At 40.7% G+C, this 19242-nt stretch overlaps 1 protein-coding gene across 10 annotated transcripts in view; it reads right to left on the bottom strand.

Annotated features, from left to right (window-relative positions):
- Positions 1-19242, bottom strand: part of SAMD4A (sterile alpha motif domain containing 4A) — a 229228-nt gene that overhangs the window by 56467 nt on the left and 153519 nt on the right. The gene's annotated exons all lie outside the window — the stretch shown is intronic.

Genomic DNA, 19242 nt, shown 5'->3' with positions numbered 1-19242 from the left:
GATGTTAGCCTTGGTTGGTTTTTCTGGGTGTGTAAAGTGACAACTTTACAAAATAAGTCTATTCATAACATTCTCTCAGCACCAGTTCCTGACAGGTCCGGTTTATTTTGACTGCTGCTGTACTAACATGGAATTGAGCCACATGCATTTTTAAACATTTTTCAGGGAAGCCATTAAATTCCATCTCAGGCTCTATCCCCATCAATGAGGCATTTGCTCTCCCAAATTTAGATGAGCACTTCTTTGTGGGTGTTAATCTATGTTTTTCAGTAAGCAGACCAGGCATCTCAATGGTGAGAGGTCCTGCTTTTGGCTAAACTGCGTTTCTGGTAGGGCAGTCCTGACATAAAGGCCTGGGCAGATTACTGTGTTCCCTACTTCAAAAGATAAAGGCCAGAGTCAAAAGGCTGGATGTTTCCAGAAGTGTGTTTGGGGCAGTAGTGGGCTGGGTAAGCTGCTGCCAGGCAGCTGGCAGTCACCAAGCCTGAGAGTCATGGAGCTCAGGCCTCTGTGGTCAGTGTTTCCATTTGGCCTTGTGTGGCCAGAAGGGCAGCCTTGTATGTGAAGTGGGGACAATCGGAAGGGCTATAAACTTCTTTATGAATGAAAAGGGAGGACAAAAGAGGGCTGCCGAGTTTAGTATTTGTAACCTGAGAAATTTCCAATTTGGGTAGACTCTATCAAAGGCAAGGAAATATCATCTAACTTAAAAATATGCAAAGGGAACATTTTTAAAAATATTGACCCTAACAGGCTTAAATGGCTTGCATTGCTACTAAACAGACTAAGGAAGAAACTATTTAAAAAGGCTCCCTGGAAAATGCATTGCTACCTGGTTGGACCAGAATTAGCAAGAGAAAAAGGTGGGGGGGCGGGGTAGGGGGGAAGCAGAGAAAGAAAAAAAAATAAAACAAAGCAGCAGCAAAAATGAAGAGAGAAGCCAATAGGAAGAAAAGCCAGACATCCAGAAAATCCATTTCATGCCTGTCTAAGTATTTATATAAAATTGGGCAGACTTGTTTAGGGCTGCCCTGAGTGCTGGGACATTCCAGCTTAGACATCTTTGCTTTCTGGTACTTCTGCAACCATTTCAGAATATCTGGTGGATGCTTTGACTGGTGCCTGCCAGGTGTATCCCAAGTGGAAGTGGGGGTTCCTCCGCGTAGCCAGGAGTAGTCAGTCTGAAGCCACAGAAACAGGGCTTGCCAAAGAGGGGCACACAGCTCAGAGACAGTGGAACCCTTAGTACCGGGGCTGGTTGGAGGCCATAACTAATCGCTAACCACGGGAGGTTACTGTTAGGACAGTCCTCATCTTTCGTATGGATGCTGAGAACAATACAATACATACACTGTAGTTGAATTCCATTATTGCATGGAGCCAATTTGCTTCTTTCCATTTTAATCTATTTTTTAATCCATGCTATCTCCTCCACTGAGGGGCATCCTTGGGGAAGCTGTCAGTTATCCAAGGACTTCACTGGCTATTGAGATCAGAGCTAAATGTTAACCTAACTTAATGGACTTACAGGGATTTGTACATAGAAACCCACACCCATTTCTTCACACTTTTCTGAGTTTAACTGCAGTCATAAGGGATATGATATGAACTTGGCCTGTGCCTCTAAGGAAACATCAATTATACCTGAGGTGCCAGGGTCTTTTCCTGATGACTTTCTATAAAGGGCTCATACCCTTTATATCTGAACAAACACTGCTTGGTTCCCACAGCTGCCACCAAATTCAGGAATATCTCTGTAGGAGCCAACGTGCTGTGGTAACTAAGCACAGTGTCTCACACTAAGCTTCTGATTTGCAGACAGGGCCGTGGGTTTAGAGCCAGGCTGAATGCCACACCTCAATCAAAAGTCGTACTGGGTAAATGCCTCTGTTCTCCAAAAAGAACCGAGGCCCGGTAGCAGTACAGGCTTGTCTTCTTGTGGGAAGGAGACGAAAGCAGGTGACAAGTGCCTTGGCAACAGTGCCACTTTGGGGTGAAGACAGATATTCAGGTTTAGGCAATGGTGACCACAAAGCCGATTTTGGTGTTACCTCTTGCACTGGAGCACTTTGTTTGGCATAAAGTAGCAGAGGAAATGCTGTCATGGGCAGAAAGAAGCTACAAGAAAATAGGCCGTGCAGTTGTGGAATTGATGATGGGGCCAGTGGCAGAGTACCAGTGGCTGTTTCATCCCCAGCCCCTACCCTTTCTTAACTAAGAGATCTCATTTGAAGTGACAACAGAGGGTGATAGGGACATTCGGGCAGATTTATTTATTTATTTTTCCCTATGAGTAGGGCGGGAAGAGCAGTAAATACAGACTTCTGAGAAGCTTTTCAGCGTGGTGCTAGCTGCCCCAGTATGTCTCTAGCCAGAGGCTTCTAGATGTTCTTGTTTGTGGACTGCTGTGCAGTAGACAATGGCTAACGATTCACTCAGACCTCAGCTACCCAGAAGTCCTATTCAAATGCTGCCGAATTAAGTATACCTTAAAAAAAAAATCTCAACCTAGATTAGAAATTGGCAAGTCCAGCAGAACTGAGGTCCTCAATTTATACTGCATTTGTGACTTTCATAATAGTGCGGGTAGAGGGACAGCATATTTCAGGATGGATTCATTATATTGAAAAGCATACTGAAAATTACTCAGGGGAACAAAATTGTGTCTTTTTTTTTTTTTTTTTTTTTTTTTTTTTTTTTTTTTTTGAGACGGAGTCTCGCTGTGTCCCCCTGGCTGGAGTGCAGTGGCGCGATCTCGGCTCACTGCAAGCTCCGCCTCCCGGGTTCCTGCCATTCTCCTGCCTCAGCCTCTCAAGTAGCTGGGACTACAGGCACCCACCACTGCACCCGGCTAATTTTTTGTATTTTTTTTTTTTAGTAGAGACGGGGTTTCACCGTGGTCTCGATCTCCTGACCTTGTGATCTGCCCGCCTCGGCCTCCCAAAGTGCTGGGATTATAGGCATGAGCCACCGCGCCCGGCCTGTGCCTTCTTACTCTTAAAACATGGAAACCAAAATGTAATAATTGTATATAGTATGGATCCAAAATTGTTTCTATTTTTAAAAACCTCTATAAAAATTTTAGGTCTGTAATATACACAATGTATGCCAGTATGCATGCATGCATACATCATTAGGACACTGTAATTTTTGAAACTTTTTAAATTCAAATGAATTAAAAGTAAATAATAAGTATTAACTAAGTCTAGTTGAAATATAGAAACAGCAGTTAAAAGTAATCTTGCTACAGCAGTTGGGCAGTGGGAGTCCAGAGGGTCTTATCATCTTGTTATAAACTTGGTCATACTATCAGGACCAGTCAACTTTTCTGACCTCATCTAACCTTATGATTTTTCATCTCCTAGCATCTTTAATGAGACCCCTTTCAGCACCTTTGAAGGGGAAAATATGATACCTGGCTCTGCATTCTGTTCATTTAAATAATTTCTTTAAACCCTGGGATTCAGATTTCTTTCCTATTTCCTTTGACTAACTTTGACTCCATCTCGATTTTATTTATTGAAATAAGAGTCAGAAAAAGATGTTTCAGAATATTTAGTACTCTTTAAGGAAAATTAACTATCTACCTTTTTCTGCCTTCTAATATGAGAAATAAGGGGGTTTATGGATGGAAGAAAGTTTGGGATACTGGCCCGACTATCTCCTTGGTTCATTGTTAGGTTAAATACATACCTCACTGTCAAGGAGAAAAGTGATCCATATATGCTTTAAAAATTATTTAAAGCATAATTTTAAATAATTTATAATAAATTAAATGATTTAAAAATTATTTAAAGCATGTTTTAAAAATGTTGGGAACATATATTCCTAGCATTTTAGAACTGGAAGTCTTCTGAAAGAATATAATTCAGTAATGCCTAATCTGGGAGCTATGGGTCCCTGGGCAGTAGAAAGACCCCCAAATCCCTACATACACCAAGTATTGTTAGTGGATGAAATACTATGTCATGTATGCCTTTTCTACATATAGAGAGGTTATTGGAATTAATACAACATAAATTAATGTAACGTAATTTAAACATATGCTGAGTACATAGACCTTTTGTCTTTTTTAAAAAAATCAGATATGAAATACAATTGTGGTTTTAATGGGGACCCCAATTTTTAAATATTAGTTATTAACTTACACAGTTCATATGTACTTTTGATCTAGCACACTCATTTGACAGAGATGATTTGTTGCTTTATGCTGTCTTTGTTGAGTGAGCCTTCAATGGGCAGTCTGGGTAGCCTCAGGAACTTGTGTGCTATATTACCTTCAATTGGTCAACTATCTCCTCAAATTCAAGCAAACCATTACTTTCTTTTTTGCTGTCACTATGTGTTTCGAACTATTTCCAGGCTTAGCCTTTTGTTTTAGAGTCTAGAAGCTGAAGCTGCTGAAACTGCCAGAAATTTGACTTCCTTTTGAATAAGGGCATTAAATATCCCTACACTCCTAATATCATTCTCTATACCAAACCAGATTCCCTGGGTTCTCAACCCAAGGTTGGGTTCTGTGCTCTCATCATGCCCTGTGAGTCCAGCCACATAGAGATGATTTGCAACTTTAATCTTTTTTCCTTCTAAACTAGTCTCTCTTCATTTTTAATTCAAGAAGCTGCCTTTCTCATAGAAAAACATACTCTTCATTAAATTTTCAAATTTCTAGATGCTCACATGATAGAATTCAATCCAAATAGTTAGCACAACTAAACCTTATAAAAATAAGTCATTCCAATTTAGGGGTTTTAAAAGGTAGAATGAGGATGCCAAATGTTTGCACATTATTTTAAAGTATCTTATCATATTCTCCTTGAATTAAGAGGTCCTGGCCAATCCCCTGTGACTCAGGTGATGTATACTGTGTGTCCACATACTTAGGACAAAGCAGGGCAGAATTTTACTTTTATGTTGCTAATTTTACTCATCTGTTACTTTAACAATATTTTCTAGGCTCATTCCCAAAAGAAATTCAAAAGTATCAGTAGAACCTTCACTGTAAACAAAAATTTGAGGCTTCACAGCATATAATTCTTAAGTTTTGCTGCAGGAGATTGTTTGATACTTATCAAGTCTAAAGAATAAAAAGGTCAGCCCACTGCCAGCTACAAAAAGGTGATTGTTTCAAAGGAATTGGGAGGGGTTGGGGGTTGGGAGTTTCTGTTCATTTTGTTAGGTTTCAGCCTGCTTCTCAGGGATATTTCAGTTCCCGTCCCACAAATTTTTTGGATAACACCAGTTTCAGAGCATCTAAGAACTACTAAAGGCTTTCAATTTTCAAAGAATGTTCTGCTAACACCACTTGTATAAATAATTCCAGGCGTTTGCTTAAAAAAAGCCAACATTTTAAGCAAGGCTCAATGGTGAAATGACATTACACCCTGGATTCCTCTTCTTTAGTTGGTTTTGTGGTGTCACAACCAGTAATCTGAAGCCCTGTGATAGGAATCTTTGGAGAAGAAAAGATTAATAGTACTTCAAGAATACATTGTGAAACATACAAAACCAGAGTATTTGATCAGTGACATCATGCAAAAAAATAAATAAATAACACCAGATTTGTGTAAGTGGGGTAGAAGGGAGAGGAAGAGAGGGGAATATTAATCACTAAGGTTAAAAATAACATGCTCTGTCATCACTGCTTCAGGGAATAGATTAAAAGCCAATCTGAAAGGTTAAAAGCCTCAACTCTGCATGCTTGCTCTCTGCTTCTTGACCAAAGGTTTGAAAAACCAGTGCTTAGAACATCTGGACACCAGAAGACGATTCTCCTAAAAAGACTTTGGACTCCACCTCATTCCAGGGGAAGAAGAGAGAACATGCTACAAAGCAAAGATGTGGTCGGTGGACGGGATGTTCCTGACAAGCCCAAGGAGGAAGCCACACACTTTCTGTGAAAAGAAAGTGTATACTTGCCTATGCAAATCAAACCAAAAGGAGACTCTAGAAGAAGAAAAAGCTGCAAAGAACATCACAACAGGGATGACAAATACACACAGCTAACTTTCTCTTTCCCCCATGACGTCTCGTTTTTATACAGCACTGAAATGAAAGAATTCTGATGCAGGGAAAAGCAACTGGGGAGGCTTTCTCAGTACCATGAGTCCTTGTCACTGGTGTCAGCTCTTACTACTCTATAGATGGCTCAGTTTTCGGACAGAGCAAAGATGTATGTTTCTGCCTTCACATTATCACTTAAACATTTGAGCTTTTGAGAAATAAATTAGAATGTTTCTGGCAGACTTTTATTACCGCATTAATCTTTGGTACATTTCATCTGTCTTCTTTTGTCAGCTTCTATAATGGCAAAACTGGGTGTCATCCAGTAGAAAATCTATTTTAGATAACGGCTGTTTGACTTTACATTGTCATTATTTATGAAATACCTTAGATAAGAAGCCAATATGTATATACTTTAAATAGAAATCAGTAAATTTCACTCACACTTAACTTCAAATCAAGCAATCCTAAAAGGACACTACCTCAATCCTTTCATTCCATCCTATCAAAACCAATGACAACTTTCATCATCTATGAAAGCAATTTTACACCTTTGAAGCAGATGTGTAGGCTAATTCAAGAAACGATGGGATCAACTAGGCTACTTTGAAGTTTCCTTCATACGGGTTAACTTCTACTTTTCTGTACTGCTTCTTTTTGTATCTACCATTATACGAAACCCTTAAGTTTATCCATGAATTTCTATTCACATAAAATGAAGAGATTTCTAGAAATGAGTTTAGACAGAACTGTAGAATTTTATTATTTCACCAAGTAGGGAAAATAGAGTTAAGCAAGTGGCCAGGAGTGAATATAAGCAGATATTTCTTTTTTAATGTTCCCATGTATCTGTAAAAATGCTCCAGTCACTGTGTGTAGAGAAGCGAGATAGTAGAGAAACTCAGAAGCGAGATGTTTGATGACAAAAACTTGCCTCCTACCCTTTTCTCAAAAGATAACTCTCAAATTGTAAGTGCTGTTTCATCAGCTCACATGCCTATGCAGAAGGTGCTTCTGAGGTTTATGCAATACAGCACCCATCCCGCGCTTAACAGCACCACCCAGACTGCTACTGAGTGTGGGAATCACCAAGACCATCCAAGTTTGGAACTTCAAATAGCCAGGATTTCATGACTGAGCCACCAAGAGCCTCTCAGAGCATCAGTCCCAAGGAGATGGCCAGAGTCACTGAACACATCATCAGGGTGTCCTTTTTCACCTTGTTACCACCAGCACTTGTCAAGAAGAGCAGTGAGTCAATTGCTTGAATGGAGGTACCAAAGGATATTTTAAAACCATGTCTACTAACTCCTGTCTTGAGCTGAACCACAGGCCAGGTCTTCCTTCACGGCCGCTGAAGCTTAAAGGCTCACAGATAACATGGAACAGTGGCTCTCACTGATCAGGTAAGGACAGGCATCATCAGAGGATGCCTAAATCCTATGGCCAGCAGGGCCTTGCAGCCACATACATGACCAGGATTTCTGAGTATGAAACCCTAAAGTCTGCCTTGATCAAACAGCATTTTTTTCTTTTTCTTTCTAGTTTTAGGAGAAGGGCTGTAAATAATTAAAAATGTATTATGTAGCCCTGACTAATTCTTAACTTAGCTCCTTGATAAAAGGAGAACAGCAGATTCTCAGCATGGCAGCGAGCAGGGCAATTTACTGATTAGGGAATTGGTTCTTGTTTTCATTAAAGCATTCAATCTACATGTCAAATGCAACAATACACATAAATGACCATTCAAAAAAAAAACACACAATTTGAGTTTACACTACTAATTAGATGATTTTTTTTTGTTGTTAATTAGGAGAAATTGGATGGTTTAGGCTCTCCTGGCTCCTTAATTATATTTGATTGAATCGCCATGTGATTCAGACAAGCTCTGGAGGCTCCACAACACCCCAATTCCCACTTTCACTTCACCTTCAGCCTCTTACCAAATTCTAAATCATCACAGCCTTACCCTGTGGGTGTTGGAACATGGTGAGATTGGTACTGTGTTTGTAAAACTGATTTACTGTGGTCTGTAATTACACATAACGATTTGAATTTTTGACTTGGCACTGCATTTTTCATTTAAACCGTACCGTTCTTCTCTGCTCCAGAGAAACAGCATTTACGTAATTGCTCTCAACTCATCTACTTGGGTATTATAAATCAGTCGTGCAATAAAAGACTTCCAGAGACACAGCAAGCTCGAGGTTCCTCACATAATTCAACGCCCAGGACCGTTCCAGCTTAAGGACAGGAATTGAACAGCATTCATTTCTTACTGGATACGAAATTGAGAGGGTTGTCTGGAGCTACAGACCCCGGCAGCAAAAAGAACAGGCTGTGAGGGCGAACAGGAGGGCTGGGTCAGCTGAGCCCAGATGCCAGCTCATATCCAGAGGCTGGGCTCCCTTTGCTCTTGTTTACTGCTGGTTCTCCCTCACCTGTTATACAAACTAGGTGGTGTGTGTGTGTATGTGTGTGTGTGTGTGTGTGTGTGTGTGTGTGTGTGTGTGTGTGTGTGTGCATGTTCATCTACATGTCTATATACCATTGACCTTCATTATTCATGGATTCTATATTTGTAAATTCATGTATTGCTAAAATTCATTTGGAACCCAAATCAATACTAGTAGCCTTTTCAGGGTCATACATAGACACAAATACAGCAGCCAAAAATCCGAGTCTCCCCACACACTTGCTCCCAGCTGAGGTGGAGCAAAGTGAAGCACTGCTTTCTTGTTTCAGCTCTCTACTATAAACAAGTGTCCTTTTGTGGTCTATTTAGTGCCGTATTTTTCACATTGTTGTACTTTCTGTTGACAATTTCAGTATAAAATGACCCCAAGGCTGGGCGTGGTAGTTCACCCCTGTAATCCCAGCACTTTGGGAGGCTGAGGTGGGTGGATCACCTGAGTCAGGAGTTCAAGACCAGCCTGACCAACATGGTGAAACCCTGTCTCTACTGAAAATACAAAAAATTAGCTGGGTGTGGTGGCAGGCACTTGTAATCCCAGCTACATGGGAGGCTGAGGCAGGAGAATCACTTGAACCCAGGAGGCAGAGGTTGCAGTGAACCGAGATTGTGCCATTGCACTCCAGCCTGGATGACAAGAGCAAAACTCCGTCTAAAAAAAAAAAAATGACCCCCAAGCATGGTGCTGCAGGGATGCCTAGTGTTCCTGAGAGCAAGAAAAGAGGGCTGTTGGGGCCGGGCGTGGTGGATCACACCTGTAATCCCGGCACTTTGGGAGGCCGAGGCAGGTGGGTCACCTGAGGTCAGGAGTTGGAGACCCGCCTGGCTAACATGGGGAAACCCCGTCTCTACTAAAAATACAAAAATTAGCCAGGCGTGGTGTTGCATGTCTGTAGTCCCAGCTACTCGGGAGGCTGAGGCAGGAGAATTGCTTGAGCCCAGGAGATAGAGGTTGCAGTGAGCCGAGACTGTGCCACAGTACTCCAGCCTGTGCAACAGAGTGAGACTCCATCTCAAGACAAAAAAAAAAAAAAAAAAAAAAAGGAAAAAAAGGCTGTTGTGATAAGCTTCATTTAGGTATGAATTATAGTGTTCTTGGTTGTGAGTTCAACATTAATTAATCAATAATATATATTAAATAAATGATCTTTAAACAGAAACACACATAAAACAACATTATGTACTGATAAGTTGACAAAAATATTGCGACCAAAGGCTTGAAGGAACCCAGCCCTGTTTTTCCCCTAGGAGCAATCATTCAATATTCAATAATTCAGTGTTCACAGCAACTCTACAGAATGCATTACCCTGAATGAGTAACAGACTATCTGTACACATAAATACAAACTCTTCACTTTACCCTCCATCTTGTGACCCACCACATTTTTCTCCTAGACTGGTGGTTCTCAACCTTGGCTGTATATTTTAACTTCCTTTGGGCCTTTAAGAAAAAAAACCCAGATGCCCAGGCCTCATTCCAGAATAAGTCACTGAGAATCCCTGCAGCAGGGTCAGAGCATTTGTACTTTTAAATGCACAAGATTGTGCTTGGTGGCTTTAGTGGACAGCCAGGGTCAAGAACCACTGCACTGGGCTGCCTTCCTGCCTCAGTACTTTCCCCCAAACTTTGTCCCACATCTTGGACAGTCTAAACCTCCCCATTTTGGCTGGTGCTTCTGCCTGGTCTTAATAAGATGCCTCAAAAGAATGGGCATCTTTTTTGTTTTCATGGAGCTTTTAAAAGACAAAATTCATATCCTCACTTTTCCCATCAATGATTATCTTATTTGCTTTGGATTCCCATGCAAAATTCTGCTCAGGTTCTTTAGCTCAGGGTTTATCACTCTTGCCCTGCTCTCTAGATAAAGTAAATGATATTTTGAATCAGTGTTCCAATCCAAATGATAGCTGGGCAGGAATGCCTAAAGACTCCCTAGACAAATATTTTGACTCCTGGGCAATAGTGCTTGCCTCTTGTGGTCATTTTCACCCTTGTAAGTAGGAAAGAGAGGGTCAGGGGTCAGCCTCAGGCCCCGTTTGAATGTGAATCAGCTACAGAAAGCTCCAGGCACATTTTCTCTTAGTCTGGAAATTCAGCTGGTGAGAGCATAACCAACTCACAAATAGTAAAAAATTACATTCTAGATCCATGGACCAGTAGCATTGGCATCACCTGGGATCTCGTTAGAAGGGTTGCCTCTTGGGCTTCACCCCAGACCTCCTGAACCAGGATCTGCATTTTAACAAGACCTCAGGAGATTTGTGTGTACATTCAAGGTTAAGATGCACTAACTACATATGCAGCTCTTGCTGGCTGATACTTGTTCTGTTGATGTTGGGGTAGGCATCAACCAAAACAAAAACGGACTGCTGAAGGGAGAAGAATTTGGGATTTGAGTTGGAAGTCATGTGACCCTTCTGTACTTCCGTACCTAAAGTTTTCTCCATTAGTAGATAACAAAGGCTACATTATGTGATTATTGGAAAAAAATCTAATCATTTAATGCACATTAAAATGTTTTGCATATTGTAAAGTGCTCTAGAAATATTAGTTGTTAGCTGTTAGAGTAAGAATATCTTGGTATAAACCAACACTGCTAATGGAAAAAGCATCTCAAAGTACTAGCTAATCTAATGACATTCATGCAGCATTTTCAGCCTATTACATGTGGCATGAAAAAAATATCTCTGATTACTTGATAGTGTTTCACAGATTTACAAGAGGTAATTCTCCATCATGGTCTGTCATACTGAAGAGAAAGTCACCTCACTCTTTCAAAATCTTTACCTATACTGACAAACTTCTGCTTTTCCTGGTAAGAATCTTTTTCCTTTCATTCAGATTCAACTTGGTTTTTCCTTTCCTCTCACACATTTTAAGTGTCCACATTTCGTGTATTTTATAGAGGGTCAGGGGATGTGAATCACCTCCTTTTCCACTAAATTTCAGTGCCCAGAACTCTTCATGAGAGCTTGTCTTTGTCCTGACATTTGTAAGCAATACAGATTGACTGAAATCCTTATTAAAGATTCTAAGTACCTCCATTATATTAAGAAATTCAGGCTGAGAACCTATTACGTAGCTCGGTGACATTGGGTTCCTCATATGCAAAGCAAGAGGTTAGAGCAGATGAATTCATTCATTCATCAGATATTTGTGGAGTGCCCACCATGTGACATGCCCTAAAAGCTGAAGGCACAATGTTGAAAAAGGCATTACAGCCCAGTGGCTGGTCTCAGCCCCTCCCAGAGCCAGTCTCCTGTGATACTGTTAGCCTATTTATGCACTGCAGTTCTCTCTCACACCCCAGCTCATTTGGATGAGATATTATTGTCCCCACATTATTTCTCCATATTTTAAAGTCTGCCTTATGATACCAGTGGAACAGCCAGCCAGGGTGTCAGGGTAAAGGAGCTAGCTGTTCACAAGGGCTGGATTCTGGAGAAGGGAATGCACCAAATTATACCATTCTTCCCTGTTCCCAGCTCTCCTAATGCTCTTGTTTTTCCTGTGTATTTAGGCTCTCATGGAAGGGTAACTGAATGAATGAACTCTCTTTTTGCTGTTTCCTCCTTATGTGCCCTGGGCTGGGGATACTGTACTGCTATTTTCCCAAATGCAACCCAAAGACCCACCCGTGAGGCCCACTGTTCCCAGTCCTTTGGCCTCCAAAGAAGAGGCCGCAGGAGAGTGCACACAATAGCATCAGCTACCATTTGCCAATACCGACTATGTATCAGCTTCTTGGCTAAATGTATATACACGTTGTTCCATTTGATCTTCATTTAATGCTCTCTGAAGCAGATCCTATCATTACCCTCCTCCCACCCCCATTTCACAGATAGCAAGCTGAGGTGCAGAGAGGATAGCTGACTTGTCAAAGCTCAGAGAGCTGAGCAGTGGAAAGACCCAGAGTTCAAAATCCAAGGTTCTCTCACTTGCAAGCCTATGTTCTTAGCCTGACACCGTGCTGCTTCTCATGGCAGAAAGAACTCTGGGCTTAGCTACTGACCCTGACTCTCAACAATCGATATTCAAAACCCTGAACAAGTCCACTAGCTTTTCAGGGCCTCAGTATGCTCACCTGGAAAATAATTACAATAATGGTAATACCTTATTCCATCTACCTCCTGGGGTTGCTGTGGGGGTCCTATGAATGGATGTGTCCTGCATTCTTCCCTCCCTCCCTCCCTCCCTCCCTCCCCTCCCTTCCTTTCCTTCTTTCCTTTCCTTCCTTTCCTTCCATCCATCCATCCATCCATCCATCCATCCATCCATCCATCCAATATTTGCTGAGCACTGCCTGGTGTTGGGCATATACTAAGCACTAGGAAGGATGATAATGAAGGCCAACTAAGATGATGTATGGGAAGATGTTTTTTGGAATGGAAAAATGATAATTGTTATCTTCCTGGAGAGTTAAGTTAACCTCATTCACTCATGCAATGAACAGTGAGCATCTCTCTGCATAGATACTGTACTAGTCACTAGGGATACTGATGCCAAAAAGAGTATTAATAAAAAACAAGGCTGCACAGATGCAAACAGTATTTTCTATCATTTATTAAGCCATCACCTTCTATCATTCAGAAACACGCAGCAGCTAGAAGCCACAAGACAGTGTTAATATTCTAAGTAACATGAAGGTGAAGAATTGCTGAAGGATGTAAAAATTTTAAGTGATTTCAATTTCAATTAATTTGCCACAGTATCTCTAGGACTAATGAGAGTTTTTGAGGAGGTGGTAACGTACCAGGACCAAGATGCCTCTCTGAATTCTCCATTTTAGAGGGACAGTATCAGGGGATCTATAAGAAAGTCAAAAAAACCGTTCTTGCTTCTGTGGTAAACATACTGTTTCCCTGTCTGCAAGTTGGCTATTCCATGCAGTCATTTACAATTCATGGCTCTGAGCAGCATAAAGATTCCCTATAACTGAATTAGAAATCACCTGTCCGACCACATGGAAAGCATCTCTTTTTCATTTGGACTTTCCCCAAATGGTGCACAAAGCTTATGGTTCTGCTCTTCTGTGGGTGTTCTGAGGGCAGGGTAGGCAAGCATCTACACAAAAAATCAAACCAGAATCTTTTTAATTCAAATTAAATGCTGGAGGAGCAGCAGACCTAAGAGAAACACCTAGATGGGTTTTTTCCCTCTTTAAAAATATAAGATAACCATAATGTCTCTCTGAACGAAAAGCTGTGCTTCAAGAATGGTTCTCCCAGAAGTGAACACTGACTCACAAGGTGCCAGATGGGGTCGGTATAGAGCTTTTCATTCCTGAGTCAGGCTCTCAAGGTAATTGGCAGAGAGCAATGCCAACATTTTATTGAAAGTAGAAGTTGTTGCTATTGTGTATGTGTCCAATAGAGTTGGCCCTGAGGGAACTTAAATGATGGTGCTACATTTCTTGATCCCTTCCTCCAAGAACATTATTTTCAGAAGACTGGAAGGTATAAGTAACACTACAATTTGTCTCCCTCATGTATTTACCCCCGAATTAACTCAAAATCCCAGAACTTTAAAACAGGAAGAAACATTACATATATGATTATATGAATATTATCTAATCCACTCCCCTTGCAGTTAAGGAATCAAAGACCTAGAGAAATATGGCAATTGCCCAAGATCACTCAACAAAGTTGATGTTGACGCTAAGACTTAGAACGCTAATGTTTTCGGTCTTCATCTTTCATAGCACATCAATGGTCATTAGTTTTCATATCAATATCTTTTTGACAAAGAAGGGTAAAAAAATAAAGTCGGTGATCTAAAGCAGATAATTCCTTATTTAACACCAGAACTATACATTGCAGGGCCCAAATGTTGAGGCCTATAGATTTGTACAACAGCTTGAACAGCATAAACACAGCAGGAAGTAGGACATCAAATAAACAATTGTATGCCAGTGAGGTTGTTCCAGAACCAGAGCTGTCACATCTTCACTCTGGGCTGGGATTTTCCAGGTCTGGGCACTCTGAATACCTATCTTCTCATATTAGCTGTCCACCACACGAGACATATTATGGGACCTTCTCATTTTTGCCTAACCGGTCAGAGGGACTGCCACCGTTGATGTGAAGTATTGTTTGTGGACTGGAAAAAGCAACATCTTCTTCAGCCAAAGCTGAAGTCACCATGGAAGACTTATTTCCCCATTAATACTTAATCTTTTAAATAAGTTTAGGTTGTATTTATTTGTGTGATTTTTATTATGAAAATACATTTATGCAGAGGTTTACAAATGGGATATTTATATGTAGACTGCTAGAAGCCATCATTTATCTACAAAATTCTATAATAAACTGTCCAATTTGTCATTTAAAAAGACTGGGCATTTTCACAAGGATGTCACTATTTCTAAGACCTAGGCCCTAGAGATAGTTATTTATTATTTGCTGGCACTTTACAACTAAGCACAACAGTAGAATCTCTTACTTTAGAGCCTGAAAAAAACTTCGGGGATCATTCAATTAATCTTTCCATTCTCTCCAGCCCAGTTTCTGGATAAGACAATGCAAACCGAGAGAAGGAAAGTGACAGGCTAAAGGTAACATTGCCAATGAGAATGGTAGATCTAATCTTCTAGATCTAATCTTCTTCCATGTGGAAACGTGATCTTCGGGCAGCTCCTTACCTTCCAAATGCAGCCTTCATTTAACTATCAGAAATAGGCAACATCCTATTGATAATGAGAGTTATGGGGGAAGATTACTATCAAGAAAAGTAAGAGCTTAAAGAGGAAGCTCTTGAGAGGTAAAGGCATTTCAAACACTCCCCAGTAAAGATTTCTATTTAAAATAGAAATAAATGGCTCTGAGTAGCATAAAGTTTGGTTTCATTATCTAATCCTCAAAATTGAAATAATTATGGGATAAGATAGTTATTATTTATTGGGATGTAGGAACTACACAAAGAGATCTAAATACATGCCATTCATTGATGCGCACATTCACTCATTTATTCATTCAACAAGCATTTATTGAACATCTACCATATGCCAGCCAGAGTTTTAGACAATGGAATGCTGTGGTGAACAAGACCAGGTTCCTGACCTCTTAGAATTTATATTCTAGTGGGGGAGATAGATAATAAACAAGTAGACAATTAAAATAGCCTATTTATGCGAACGTTCTCTCTGTTCCTTCTGAAAATTCACAAAGATGACAGCAAAGGCACAAGCTCACAAGGACAAAGAATGCAGGAGAGAAGATGATAGGAAATGATCAGGTTATCAGATCACTTGAAGTCAACAAAGTGTTGTAAGCTGGGAGACTGAAGGACATGAGGGAACTGACTCAGAAGACCTGAGAAAGGTGGTGTGTGTGCCCACAGCAAGGGAAAGCATGGCAGTTTATGTGGCAGAACTTCCAAGAAGCCCAGGACTTGGAGAGCAGGTACCTCTGAAGGCAGGGGTGCAGGGAGGGACTGGAAAATGGTGGTTTAGGGAACCTGGTGCTAAGCCATTCATAGACAACCTGTTTTTGCTTGGGTTTCATGTGCAGGCAAAAAAAACTGGTTTGTTAGAATTTATGTTTAAGGTACAGAGAGACCCTCAGATTCTCCCTTCTACCCTGCTCAGCAAGGCAACTGTCATCTTAGCACTTTACTCCTAACAGGCCCTAGGACCCTCACAGTAAGGCTTATATCCCTCAGGAGGAGGCTGGTAATGGGTTTCTTTAATGGTAATGGACTAGTCCACGAGAAAAGAATTGCAGATGGTGATATATGTGAGTTTCATAAAAACAGGCAGGTTAGGTTCCTATCTGATCTCTCTTGGTGAAATCTACACACACAAGGTTCTAGTCCCTTCCTCTTAAATAAAAGGAAAGCCAAGAATCAACAGATAACCGAGGAATGCTTCTCACTTGAGAAAGAGTCCAAAACAAACAGAAGAGAAAAAACTCCAAGAAACACAGACAATATTGGGAGCAGAAGAGAACTCCAAAAATCAAATGTGGTATCTTCAGAGACATTAGAAAAGATTTGGCAGCCATGAAACAAGAACAGAATGCAATACAAAAAGGAACCTTAAAAAGACAAAAAAGAACTCTTGGAATTTGAAAATATGGTAGCAGAGATTTAAAATTACATAGTATGTTTTGAAGATCAAGTTATATGAATCACCTAGAGAGTAGAACAGAAAGATTAAAAGTAGAACAAAATTGACAGGAGAAGAAACATTAAGGAGATTAGAAGATCAATAGAGAAGAGTTATTATCTAATTTAAAATTCTTTAAAGAGCAAGGAAGAAAATTAATGAGAGGAAATTATTTTGAAAATTCAAGAAAATTTTCTAGAGCTGAAGAAGCAAATATTTTAGACTAGGAGAGCTAGACTGAGGGTAACTGACACAGATGGGAGTAGGAGAATAGAAGGACGTCTTCAAGAAAAAGATTGTATGTAGACCCAGAGAGGACTTTCACAACCACTTATGGGTGGCATTTAGGACTCCTTTTTAATTTGAGGAAATCAAGGCCAAGAGAGGTTAAGGTATTTCTCCAAGGTCACACAGGTAGTAATCAGTGGAACTGGGACTCAAACCCAGGTCAGTCTCACGCCAATATGTGCGCTCTGAACCACAACTTGATATTGCCCAAGACCTTTCTGGACTCTGATTCTGCCGTTCAGTATACTAGCAACCCTAGATATGTGTCATCAACACATGTTCTGGAATGAAACAGTGTGTCACAAAGAAGGGAATGTTGAGAAATAAGGGGTCATTTGTCCTAATTCTCCCTTCAATCCTAGAAACCAGGCCACCCCCATTGCTAGATTTGGGAGTTGTGGATCAGAGCTGGAACAATTTGGGAAAGTCAGACTCAACTTTGAATGATAGGACTTGAAGAAAAGCAAACTTCTCCAGCATCAAAGGAAGCCTTCAAGTCTACTCTGTCATGGGCTTAGGGCTATGATTCCCAGTGGGACCCTCATGACCATCATTGACCCATTTTACATTCACTGTATAGACTTGGCAGTGGGGTTAAGTTGAAGATAAATCTGGATGTCAAGCAGGTTTCCTTTCCTCTAGAGTTCTGACAGCCCAGCCAAAGCCCCATTCAAATCTTTGTCAGACTGGAGGATTCCAAGAGGCTGAGTCTAAGCTGACTGTTCTAAAAGAAGGAAGTGGAATGGGAAAAGGTGTTCCTTTGAACCCTTCTTTCCCAAAGTCAGGATTCTTTTTTTTTGAGATGGACTTTTGCTTTGTCACCCAGGCTGGAGTGCCAATGGTGCGATCTCAGCTCACTGCAACCTCTGCCTCCCGGGTTCAAGCGATTTTCCTGCTCAACTTTCCAAGTAGCTAGGATTACAGGTGCCCGCCATACGCCCAGCTGATTTTTGTAGTTTTAGTAGAGATGGGGTTTCACCATGTTGGCCAGGCTGGTCTCGAACTCGTGACCTCAGGTGGTCCACCTGCCTCAGCCTCCCAAAGTGCTGGGATTACAGGCGTGAGCCACAGTGCCTGGCCCAAAGTCAGGATTCTTAAGGGAACTCTCCAGGACATGCTTTGTTTCTCTCAGTCTGTGTCATTTAGGGAGTATGGTCTCACAGGGTTAACATCTCTGGAAGTAAACCATTTACCCAATATGATATAGTGGAGTTAAAAACAAAACAAAAAACAAAACAAAACAAAACAAACAAAAAAACAACTAGCCTGCAGGCAAAAGCAATCTGGGTCAAAGAGTTTCAGCAGGCCTTTTACTAAGAGTCATACTATTTTGAGAGTCCAACTCTTGAGTGTATAAAGCTTCTTGCTCCTAAGCCATTGCTGGAGCAGCCAAAAACACAAAGCCCTGGTTAAGGAGAGGAACATATCCTTTCTTTCATGGCCACTTTGTGGCTATTCTTCCAGTAGTGAAGCCTCAAGAAGTAAACATGAAATCCTTTCCTTGCTCTGTTCTTTAAGAAAAAGCATTCATTCCTTGTGTTGACCTTTCTAAAAAGTTTGTTTATGCAACTGCAAAATAATGGAAGGCAGCTCACATGCAGACATGCAGTTGTGAATGGGGAGATGGTCACGAGCGTGACCCCCGCTCTATCCCAGTTGAGTGCTTAAAGAGCTTTTCTCTGGGCAACTGCTTCTCTAGTACCCCATAATTAGCCTGGCCTCTGAATTGCATATAGATTGAATAGCTGGGGGAAGAGGAACAAGAGAATAGCTCTAGAGGCAAATAAAAATTATGCAGCTGTCTCTAGCAAGAGAGAGAGAGAGAGAGAGAGAGAGAGAGAGAGAGAGAGAGAGAATCACCAACAGAAAATTGGGAAAGAACTGTGACCATACACAGTTTTAAATTTTCTTTCATAAATAACATAGATTGAGCGAAAAAAAAAAAAAAAAAAAAAAAAACCTTCAAGCAACACATTTGCTTGTAAGACATCTCCTTTTTCTGAGTATTGACAATACTCATTCCTGAACAACAGTGAGGTCTGCAAAGATGCTTACCTTGAATTTAGGATCTGCAGTTCAGATCTACTTTCAGGGACTGCCTAGCCTCAATTACATTGTCAGTCTCACACCCAAAGTAGAGACACTCTTGGGCATCAAGGACTCTCAGACTTTGAAATTTAGCACACAATATTTTGAGATTCCAGGTGAATTTGGAGCTACATTGCCAAAAGTAAACAAATCTATAAATGTGGTCATTTTTACCCAAAGATGCCATTATGGACTTTCAGATTAATACTTGTATGCAACAATGTGTTGGGGTATTAACATTATGCTGCTAAATCGAGCAGAATAAATAACAACATTGTAGGCACG

Source organism: Macaca fascicularis, chromosome 7 (genome assembly GCF_037993035.2).
Source record: "Macaca fascicularis isolate 582-1 chromosome 7, T2T-MFA8v1.1".
NCBI classification, from domain to species: Eukaryota; Metazoa; Chordata; class Mammalia; order Primates; family Cercopithecidae; genus Macaca; species Macaca fascicularis.
Note: the sequence above shows the minus strand (reverse complement) of the source record. Positions and strands in the feature narration are given on the sequence as shown.